Below are 10,671 nucleotides of genomic sequence, written 5' to 3' on the forward strand. Positions count from 1 at the left end.
TGTTAGGGGTATTTCTAAAACATCCTGCAGCCTATGTGCTCTCTTCAGACATTTGATCAGAATCCACGCCTAAAGCATAGGTGTAGGCTGCTCTCAAAATGATGTGGCTCTGCTGGTGCCTGTGCTCACCTACAGTCTTAGTAGCTTGTAGTTACATTTTTAGGTGCTTATGCAAAGGTCGTGTTGCCTGCAAGACACTAAAGTGTACAGGATACAAGTGGACGTGGGAATCATGTTCTTTTGAATGTTGGATGCTCTTTTGGAGTACTCCATATAGGCAGGAAGAGCACAGCACCCTAAGATTGTCTGATTGGTTTTTTAAAAGACATCATTAGAACAAGAGTCTATTTCTTGATTTCAGTCATGCTTTTTAATCCATACACTGCATCCTCAGCTCAAAAGTTCTAGACTTCAAATTTTTGCTCTTCATGTGGAGTCAAGAAACTCCAGACTTGACCATTTTTATCTGCCAGTGCCCTGGGATGGAATGTTATCTCGGTTCAATTTGGGGGTTTCTGACTATGTGCTTAATACTCAGAAGTGAAGGGCTGAGATATGCACTGGCTAAGAGCCTACTTAAAACCACTTAGCAGAAAACCAAGCGCAGTTCTGGAGAAGGAATGTAGGGTAGTTTTCAAATATGTTTCCAGATATGTTTTTCCTTGGTTGGCATGCTCTATAGTGTCTGGAGATCCAAAAGCCAGCTTCAACTCTCATAGAAAATGGCAGAGGTATAAACCAAGAACATTTCAGTGTTTGCCAGGCTTTCATATCTTTTCCTTTTACAATCCAAATGCAACAGCAGAAAATAGTATTTAATTTCACTCACTTCTCTGAATGGGAATTTCTATTTTTCAAAAGAAATGCTCGTCTATACCCTAGGAAATGATCATCAGTGCCTTGGATATTCAAACCCACAGACACTGCACTAATCTCCACTTGCCTCTCAAAGCAGTGATTTTTTTTTCCTAGATTCTTAAGTAGACTGAGTTCTTTGCTACCAATACTAACCTTTTCTCTCTCAGCTGCTACGAACTGCCACTCCAACCACTTTTCCTAGTGCTCAGGCCTCACCTCTGTGCACTGTGCTGTTGGTTTCCAACAAGGCTCTGTGTGTTGCAGCTAATTCAGGCTATTGTCAGCACCGGGCTTGCACAGTCTATCTTATGCCAGCATTTGGGATGCTCTGACTTCTGCTGAAAACTACAGAAACCAGAGACACAGTAAAGCAGCTCTGATGTCTCCCTCTAAAAATGTCATAGCACGACAATGGCTAAATTTGAAAGCAGGGTTGCCAGTAAAAGTTAAGCTTCCTAGCTGCTACCTTAATACCTAGCCTACAGACCAATGAAGGCAATACAAAACTTCTCATTGACATTCGCATTCCTCCAATTTAGAGTCACTTCCCGTAACTACCACTTAGTCTGTCACCGTTCCTGCACTGACAGTGCACTGATTACCATGAAAGGGACCAGTACACTGCAGCACATCTCCTCTGTATATTTAAATTCCATTTATAAGTTGTCTGTGAACAAACTTGCTTCCCCAAATTCATTCTTCACCATTCTTCATTGACTGTTTTCATAGTCATTGTCTTAACTTGTAGATGGCTGTTGTTTGTGCCTTTGTCTGTCAGTTCTCATTTAAATTTCAGACTGTTTTGGTTTAATTGGTAGTTCATGTTCACTGATGTAATAATAATAATAACAACAATAATAATAATAACAACCAATATACTATATCTCAGTGCAAATTATTGTGATTATGAATCTGAAATTTATTCCCTCTGAATGTTCTCAATAATCCCTCAATATTTAATGCTTTCATGAGTATTTCTGTGTATAAATTTACTTGCTATAACATTCATGGAAAGTAGATAGACAAGGGATGTACTGAAGCACACCGTAACTATTTGAAAGATTAACTATGAACATTTTTGTTGGTGTTATTCCTTTATTGATTGAACTTTATGTATATTCAAATGTGTACTTGATCTAAATAGCCATCTAACATACTCATGGAATAATGTCATCTTTTATTTTTTTAACAAGTCACTAATATAAATCACTAGTTGTGAATATCAAGGAAATATACCAATGACAACACATTTTTTTTCATATCGTGTGATTTCCTGTTCTCACAGCATTTACCTTTTCCCATTCCCAGATCACAATTGACTTTTGAGCATATGGAGTGGCAGATGTGTCAGATGCTCTTTTATTTTATTTTATTTTATTTTATTTTATTTAGTGTACCAGGGTACACTAAAAGAGAGGGAAAAAATTATGTAGTCCTGTGAGGTTTAATAAGGTTGATGTGAACATGAATATCCACTGGCTTAATAGCTTTAACTAAAAGCTGAGCATCGTAGTTCCTTTTGTCTCCTGTGCTGACTTGTCCTTTTGCATAGATTTACTGAAGTTGCACTAAGTTTTGTATTTCAGCACATTCCCACTGTGTATTAAATAAAGTGGAGATGTGCCATGTGAAGATATCTGATATACAGATAGATCTGGGCAAAAGTTTTTGGATAAAACGTTATTCCTCTATGACAGTGATTCAATTATGTTCATTTTTGTGAGCTGCTTAAGGAGAAAATATTCTTAACACTGGAAAAATGTCAACTTTATAGTTTTGAGATACTTTGATTTTTAGTTCAAAGCATTTGAAAATCCACTTTAGTTTTATGAAAGAATGAATAAGCAAACAAACAGCCCCTCCCAAACCCCAAACATTGTTCTCAATGAAATATACATATATATATATACATATATATATTATATTTCCTGCTCTTTATTTGGCTGAGTACTTCATTCCAGCTTGATGCAAAACGAATTCTTATGATCTGCCAGTGAGCCCCCCAGACCTATTATTTACCCAGCTCTGGATACAAAAGTCTGCTTAGAAGCAATTCTTTGGCAAGAGTGCCAACAGTAATTTTTGTGTGAGTGTCGAACTCCAAGGTTATTTACAGATAAATGTATGGTATGCTTTCAAGTCACTATTCTTCCAAACATTCTCTGTTTGTTTGTACTTATTATGCATCAGTAGTTTTGCTTTCACATTGACAATGCACAAAGATACAATTTATGGTCATGAAGTTCTGCGAGAAAGATGATAGCATGAAGCCAGAAAGGACTTTGGATATCAGGTTTTGAATCAACAGCAATTCAAGTATGAAGGCCTTGGTGTCTTAACGGGGATGACAGAACTTTCCACTTCTACTTCGCTGTTTTGGATCCTGGATGTGGCTCCTCAGAACAGAAGGGTGAATGAAGCATGTGTCATATGAGGAGAGGCTGAGAGAGCTGGGCCTGTTTAGCTTGGAGAAGAGAAGACCGAGGGGAGACCTCATTAATGTATATAAATATCTGGGGAGGGTGTTGAGAGGATGGGGCCAGATTCTTTTCAGTGGTGCCCTTTGACAGAAAAAGAGGCAACGGGCACAAACAGAACCACAGGAAGTGCCAGATGAATATGAGAAACCAAAACACTTCTTTACGGTGAGGGTGACAGAGCACTGGAATAGGGAGGCTGTGGAGTCTCCTTCTCTGGAGATACTCAAAACCTGCCTGGATGCGACCCCGTACAACACGCTCTGGCTGACCCTGCTTGGCATGGAGGTTGGAACAGATGATCTCCAGAGGTCCCTTCCAACCTCAGCCATCCTGTGACTGAGTGATTCTGTGAACGGGAGAATTTGTAAATAAAATTTGTGGAGACTACCATTATAATATCAGTTGAAATAAAAATCACAAACAGTTAGGTGCCTGAAGCAAGGTATGTACTAACATCTCCGTTACATAAAATCCTTGTTCTCCTGATGGATGTCAGCAGCAGATATGAGTGTCCTTCTCCTCTGAAAACCAGGACCTATCCTTGTGCACCGATACCGATCCAGCATGCCATGGGCCTACACAAAACCCTTCCAGTTTTCCAGGGCTGTGTGTGTTGTTCACTAACAGTGAAGGGGGAAATGCCATCTATTTGTATAGCCAGAAAAGGCAGCATGTGTGAGAGGTGAGTCACTTTGTGAAAGGTAAGTGTGAGCATTTGTGAGATGTGACAAGGGCCTGGACAATTTCCAAAGACACCTTTTTATGGAAGACCATTGCCAAAAATTTTCTGAGTATTACTCACTCTATGGAAGTGCTGTAATGATTCCCCTCCTCTCAGCCCAGCTGGAGAATGTGGCAGAACCCAGCAAGATTCTAGGGGTGGAAGAAAAGAGATGAAAAGAAGTTCAGATGCAGGTTCTGCTATTCATTGCAAAGGGTGGCAAAAGTCCAGTCTCACTGAATCCAAAGCCAAATGATTTTCCCATTGCGACAGAAATTAAAGCACTGCACATAGACGTGGACTGTAACACAAAACTCTGGACAAAACTATCTTCGTGTTCCCAAAATACACTATTCTTTTGCCAAGCACAGAACAATCACTTAATCATTTGTAATGAAAGCTGTAGGAAATCCTTGCTGCATCGTAAGTGTTTTTCACCCATACCGAGTAAGTAAAGTGCAGCCAAACAGAATTAACCAACAACAGCAAGTATAATGCATGCCTTTCTGAATCCTCTTTCAAAGGATGAAGAGAGTGCTAAAGTTACTTAAAGAATAACTTTCCTATGTCAATCTCAGGAGGACAAAGATTAAATTTATTGTTTCTAGTAATGGGGCTGACTTTGTCAAAGCTATAAAAGTGACAAGATTACCCATTAATTGTATTTGACCCATTGTTTGAAACTATTAGTACAATTTTTTAATTTATTTTTTAATTTTCCTAAGTCCAGGCAACGCCTGCCAGGCGATGAAAGAAACTAGCTGCCCATTTTCATCTCTTCTTCAGAGAGAGATGAATTCTTGCCAATCCTTACCCCCAAAACAAAACAAAACAAAAACAAAACAAACAAACAAAAAAGTTTGTGAGAGTAATTGCAACAAGATGTACAAAAAACATGCACCCCACTTTTTAAACAGCTGTAGCTTCAAAACCTCATAAAGGTAGTTCAAATGGCTATTGCCCCCATGGGATGCAATACAGTAGAAAATCCACTGCAAGATCTGAGCTCTGACATCATCTATCCATCTAAAGAAAAGTGCAGTTTTGCCACCGGGATATTTCATTTGAAGGGCACCTGCCTATCTTTCAGTGTCCTCAATGGGACATGCAAGTTTTCATACAAGAATCTTAAAATTCTCCTGTGTTCATGTTGCCCGGAGAAGCTGTGGATGCCACAGCCCTGGAGATGCTCAAGGCCAGGCTGGATGGGGCTTTGGGCAACCTGGTCTGGTGGGAGGTGTCCCTGCCCATGGCAGGGGGTTGGAACTGGGTGGTCTTTAAGGTCTCTTCCAACCAGAGCCATTCTGTGATTCTGTGATTCTGTAATTCTTTGTCTCCACTGAGGGAAGAGGGGAGAAGGCAGAAGCTTTGCAGTTTTAGCTTCACAATTCCATATTTTTGGTGTGCACAAAATAAAATGAGCAGGATACCAAGTCATACATGAAATGTAAATAAAATGAGACTGAAGTGCCAGGTGCCATTTACATGGTGTGCATGCTTGCTGTGTGCTCCCTTTTATAGGAAAAGTTCATGGCTACATAATGTATCTCTGTGCCCGAGAAGCACCAGCATGATGTCAGTAATTGAAAGAGAAGCATTCGTAGTAGTTATTAGAGGGCTAAAAGGGATGACATGTGAAGTGAGCTGAGAACAACGGGATGTGGATATGTCAAACAAATGACAGCTCAGTGCAGGCCAGAGCAGCCCATGTTTCACGGTGGGAAAAGGTTAAACCACAGCCAGCCCAGCTCTGCTGCCCCATGCTGGGGTCTTTCCCCAAGCCCAGGAGGAGCACAGAGGCTGAGCTTGGAGCTTGCCTTGCTCTTGTACCATGTAAACTCCGTGAGTTTGTGCACATGGTGACCACTGAAAGGATTCTCATCTTTTGGACCTCATGCACAGGGCTGAGCAGAGGAATAAGTGTCCAATGCCTCCTGTACCAGCCACAGACACCCTAGACTGAAATATGTAATTCTGGTCCCTTTTCTGATAAATCACTTGGAGAAACTGCATGATGATTCCTTTTTCCCCTGTCTTCCTACCATTCTTTTTTGCTTTTCATTTTGTGAATTAATGGTAGATTTATTGCCTTGGGTGAGATTTTCAAAGCATTCACAGTTGGCCTAATCCTGTTTCTGTTGAAGCCACTGGGACTTTTGCCAATGCATTTAATGAGAACAGAGTCAGGCCAGTGCTGCGAGCTTTGAAGCCCCCGCTTTGTGTGTACTCATATGAAGGTGGGGAACAGTGTGCAGATAAAATGAGAACCAGTCTAAACTTGGATCCAGCAGGGGAAAATAATGCAAACAAAACCTTTCTTGTGGTTTGAAGGAATCTCTTCTGCCATTTCTTGTTCCATTCCCCAAAAGCATCGACCTGATGCTGTAATCAGCACCCTGCTCTGTGGGCACGCTTCCCTCTGTGGGGCCATAGCTTGGTTTAACACCGATTTCGTTCACTTTTCAAGGCTAGCTGTTTTTCACCGGGAGCAGAACCCACCTTTTTTCTTCAAGTGCACCAGTGAACAGTTTGCTAGTAATTAGTCAGGAATTTTAAAACCAGAATGGACCATCATAGTCATATAGGTAGACTTTCAGCATAATAGTGTTTTTAGAGTTACAGTCAGTAATTTCAATATTCACCCACAACTTCTGTTTGAGTTATAATAGCATATAGAATATTTTGCTGTGTGTATGTGTTTTCAGTGCTATAAATAGGCATATAAACATGTAATCTACCTGGGCTGGGTGTGCCACAAAGAGAGAAATATTACCTAGTTTGAAACAGGCAAGCATTTATATTAAAAGACAAATTTAAACAAAACAGGTTTTTTTGTTGTTGTTACTTCTGAATTGCAGCAATACTTTCTTGTTAATTTTGAATACACACAATTTATTGATTTTGAATGGCATTACCTTTTAACATTGCTAGATTGAGCAAAGATTATACGCATTAGCACAAAATGCATCCGTAAGTTCAATTTCTTCATCTGTATGTGAGATTAATACTAAAAACAACATTTATCCAGAATATGTTACTACACTGTGCAGACTTAGGCATTGCCAAGAGAGATGATAAACAGGCTTCAACTTGCTTCAAATACTCTTGCCAGTATTAGCATTGCATTCAAGAAAGCAATGACAGATTTCATACATTATAGTATTTTTCATAAGCTATCAAAGGCAGTTGGTTATGAGATACTGTTTTAAAAACCCTCCAGCCTTAGAGAATCTTTGAAAAAAAAAAAAAAAAAAAAAAAAAAAAAAGTAGCAGAAAAAGTATGGTGCTGGAATAAGAAAACTCTGAATTCAAAACCTGGCCCTATAGTCAGATGCTCTGTGGCCTGCTCCACATGTCCAATTCTCATGATAGCTCAGTTAACTTCCTAAAGCTTCCAGAGCCAACCGATTGCATGAGAAATACAGCTTTCAGGTCAAAACAATAAAAAACACTGGCCCTCATGGCAGTTCTGAATATCTTCAAAATAAAAACTCAAGGCTCAATTTTGCATGAGGAGTTAAATCTTCTCTCATTTTTTAAAATTTCTTTTTCAAACTCCATTAACAGTGCAGAGTAGAACTGGAGTATCTTTTGCACATAAGTAGGTAAATCACAGCTCATGCTCGGTTTCTCTTATGTATAGACAAGTATTCATGCTGCAGAGGCCATTAAAGAGAAGAAAACAATCTCTGCCTCAGAAAATCCTTGGGCACAAAGTGTTAGGGTATAAGAAGGGAAATAGTGCTCTCTGTTTGATCTGTTTTCTTATTCTTATACTCCTGCTCCTATGCTCTCAGCCTAAGAAGCTGGGTATAGTGGTGCTGGTGGATAAATGGTGGGATGTGTGGAACTTCATCTGATGCAGCTGATATGTCTGTGCAACTAAACACTGGGAGCTCTGGGAACAATGACACAGTCTCTGGAAAGAGGGTCTGTGACTGATTAAAGTAATGCAAAGAAAATGCAGTGCCAGACTGGACATTTATAGGCTGAAATTTGTGGTAATTGCTGCATGCCCTGGGGTGTAGAAAGGAGGTATGAGAAAACATCAGGGGATACAAAGGCTGACGGGACTGCATCTGAGGACTGTGTGCTGTGGAGGGAATGAGCTCTGATATAATGCCTCTACACTGATGCTTTGGGGGAACAGTCCCTCAAGGCAGCTGACACCAGAAATATGAGTAGCTTTGCCTTGGACACTGCTAGTCAGAATAGTTCAAACAAAGCAGAGTGAAGTACTAACCCATCTGTGTGAGCAATCATGAGTACAACACTTGCATACTTCCTTGGACCCTATTTATTTAGCAGACCAAATGTAGCCAATGTGGCTCTTCTTAGAAGTGTGGGGAAGAATACTTAGCTAGGAATTATATTGTGCTCTAGCATGGTTATGAATTACTTAGTGTTATGCAAAATTAGAAAAGAAAAAATAAGTTTTCTAAAAATGGTTCTTAAAGGTATTCTTACAATGTTTGATTGTATTATTTTCAAGACCACTCTCTGCTCTAATTTGCAGGTATCTTCCCTTGCTTCATTAAAGAGCCTAGAAGGGTGTCTCTTTGGAATGTGTTTTCTAGTCTATTTTAAACCGTGTTTTCATTTCTGCTTTAAATGTAATATTTGGCTGTGTTTCTTTAAAGATTTTTTTTAATGTACTCTTACTGTAAGGGCTTTGAATGCGCCTCTGAAAACCACGAAACAACAAAGTTGTTGTTGCCATTGCTGCTTGATCTTTCTGGGAGGCCAGTCCCACACAAACCTCCTTCTCTCTCCAGAATACTGCATATTGTAAATACAACAACAACTTTCAGTTTAGTCAGAGGAGAAAAATGTAGTAGCTTTCTCCTCTTTCGTATTATGAATTATTTTTTTGTTTCATGAATATCATTTTCAATAGCTGCACAGCCATTTATGTTAACCAAAAGACCCCAGCTAACAAAAAACACGAGTGGTGTTGTGAGATGCTTTTTCAAATTCACTGTTCTGGGCCTGAACAAAGCATTATATTTAGACATGCTCTCAGATTCTCATTTCTTTTGACACTTTTAGAGCTCTTGATGTGCTCTAAATGTAATGACAGGTATTGAAGATAAATGGTTGAGAAATTACATAAAAAGCTTATTCTCATCATATAGCCAGAAGATTTTTGCTTTCTGTCTGTGTGAGTCGGTGAACTCTGACACTTCATGCTGTGATAGCTCTAGCCATACTCATGTGACTGAAGAGAAACTAAGGGAAAGGCAAACTAAAATAAGAGTCAAGAATAATATTATTCGTTTTATATCTGATTTGGATGAATGCAGACAGAAAATTATTCTCCCATTCCATAAGAGTTTCTGACATTTTGCAACTTTTCTCTGATGCTAAATGGGAGGAGGAATTGAAAAGTAGTAAAATATCATAAACTAATACACTAAAAATAATAATAATAAAAAAGCCAGATGAACTGTATCAATTTATTTTTTCATGATAAAAATCTTTCATCTTGACTGTGGCCTTTTATATGCAGTTATGTATTATTATAAACTAGGTCAAAGTTTTTAGGAAAAAAAGCAAAATGAAGGGGTAAATAGCAAGTGGTACGTGTTTGAAATGTCTGAGAATGGTGTTAATCACTTCCAATAGATTTGGAAATTTGGGATAGTTTTTGAATCAGAAAACTTGTTGAAATAGCTCCTTTCTCCCTGGCAGTTTCATTTTAACTGGACATGAAAAATCTTAGAAAGCTCTCCTCCATCTCTACCAACATCTTTTTTCCATCCACTTTGCTGCTGCTTGCCACCTCTGGTCACTTTGCTTAAATAAAAGGTGATTATTTTAAAACCTGTGCTAAGCCTTACAGCTATGCTGCTCCTTTTCATGTTTCTCTGCCTGTCGTGATGCTGCACAGCCATTCCCCTGCTTTAGGCATATGCAGCACTTCCTGACAGCCGGGGAGAGGAAACACTGGCATGCAGCTGAGATCCAGACAAGCACAATGCTGAAAAAGGCCAGTAGCTGACCATGGAGAGACAGGGCAAGGAGAGAGCTGCAGGAAACATGTCTTCTGTTTCACTGATGGATGTTTAGATGTTGCATCCAAGTACAGATGAGGGAATTGAGAGCACAGGAGGAGACTTAAGCACATTGGAGATGGGTGGCATGTCACCTGGGACACTGAACAAAAATCCAGGAAACTGGATCAGAGGTTTGGAACAGTTTGAAGGAGACAGCTAACAACTAATCCAGATTTGGAAATACAAAAGGCAGACAACTCCAATTGTATCTTGTCTCCCACATTTCTGCTCAGCTAACTGTTGCTGTCTGTCCTAATGTACGTTTAAGAGCTAACCATTTTTTTTGGATGGAAGATAGATAACACAACTATTGGTGCCGTTATTTCAGGCTTTTTAGCTCCAGTTCAACTAGACAATCAAGCATGTTTTCATTATGTTAACATTATCTGTACAAGCCAGAAGGGACTGCAAAACTCATACCAGAACTGCCCAATGGATTTGACTGAACAATGCAAGAAAAAATGCCTAGGAAGGAAGGAGGGATGATGGAAGGAAGAAAGGAAGGAAGGAAGGAAGGAAGGAAGGAAGGAAGGAAGGAAGGAAGGAAGGAAGGAAG

General features: G+C 39.5%; 1 long non-coding RNA gene across 1 annotated transcript in view; it reads left to right on the top strand.

Annotated features, from left to right (window-relative positions):
* Window positions 1-332: 332 nt before the first annotated feature.
* LOC118156531 overlaps window positions 333-10,671 on the top strand; it is a 14,422-nt gene continuing 4,083 nt past the window's right edge. The window contains exons 1-2 of the long non-coding RNA XR_004746304.1: window positions 333-342; window positions 5,316-5,318. This is a non-coding gene — a long non-coding RNA (uncharacterized LOC118156531). The remainder of the gene's footprint in view (window positions 343-5,315; window positions 5,319-10,671) is intronic.

The sequence above is a fragment of the Oxyura jamaicensis genome, chromosome Z (genome assembly GCF_011077185.1).
Source record: "Oxyura jamaicensis isolate SHBP4307 breed ruddy duck chromosome Z, BPBGC_Ojam_1.0, whole genome shotgun sequence".
Taxonomy (NCBI): Eukaryota; Metazoa; Chordata; class Aves; order Anseriformes; family Anatidae; genus Oxyura; species Oxyura jamaicensis.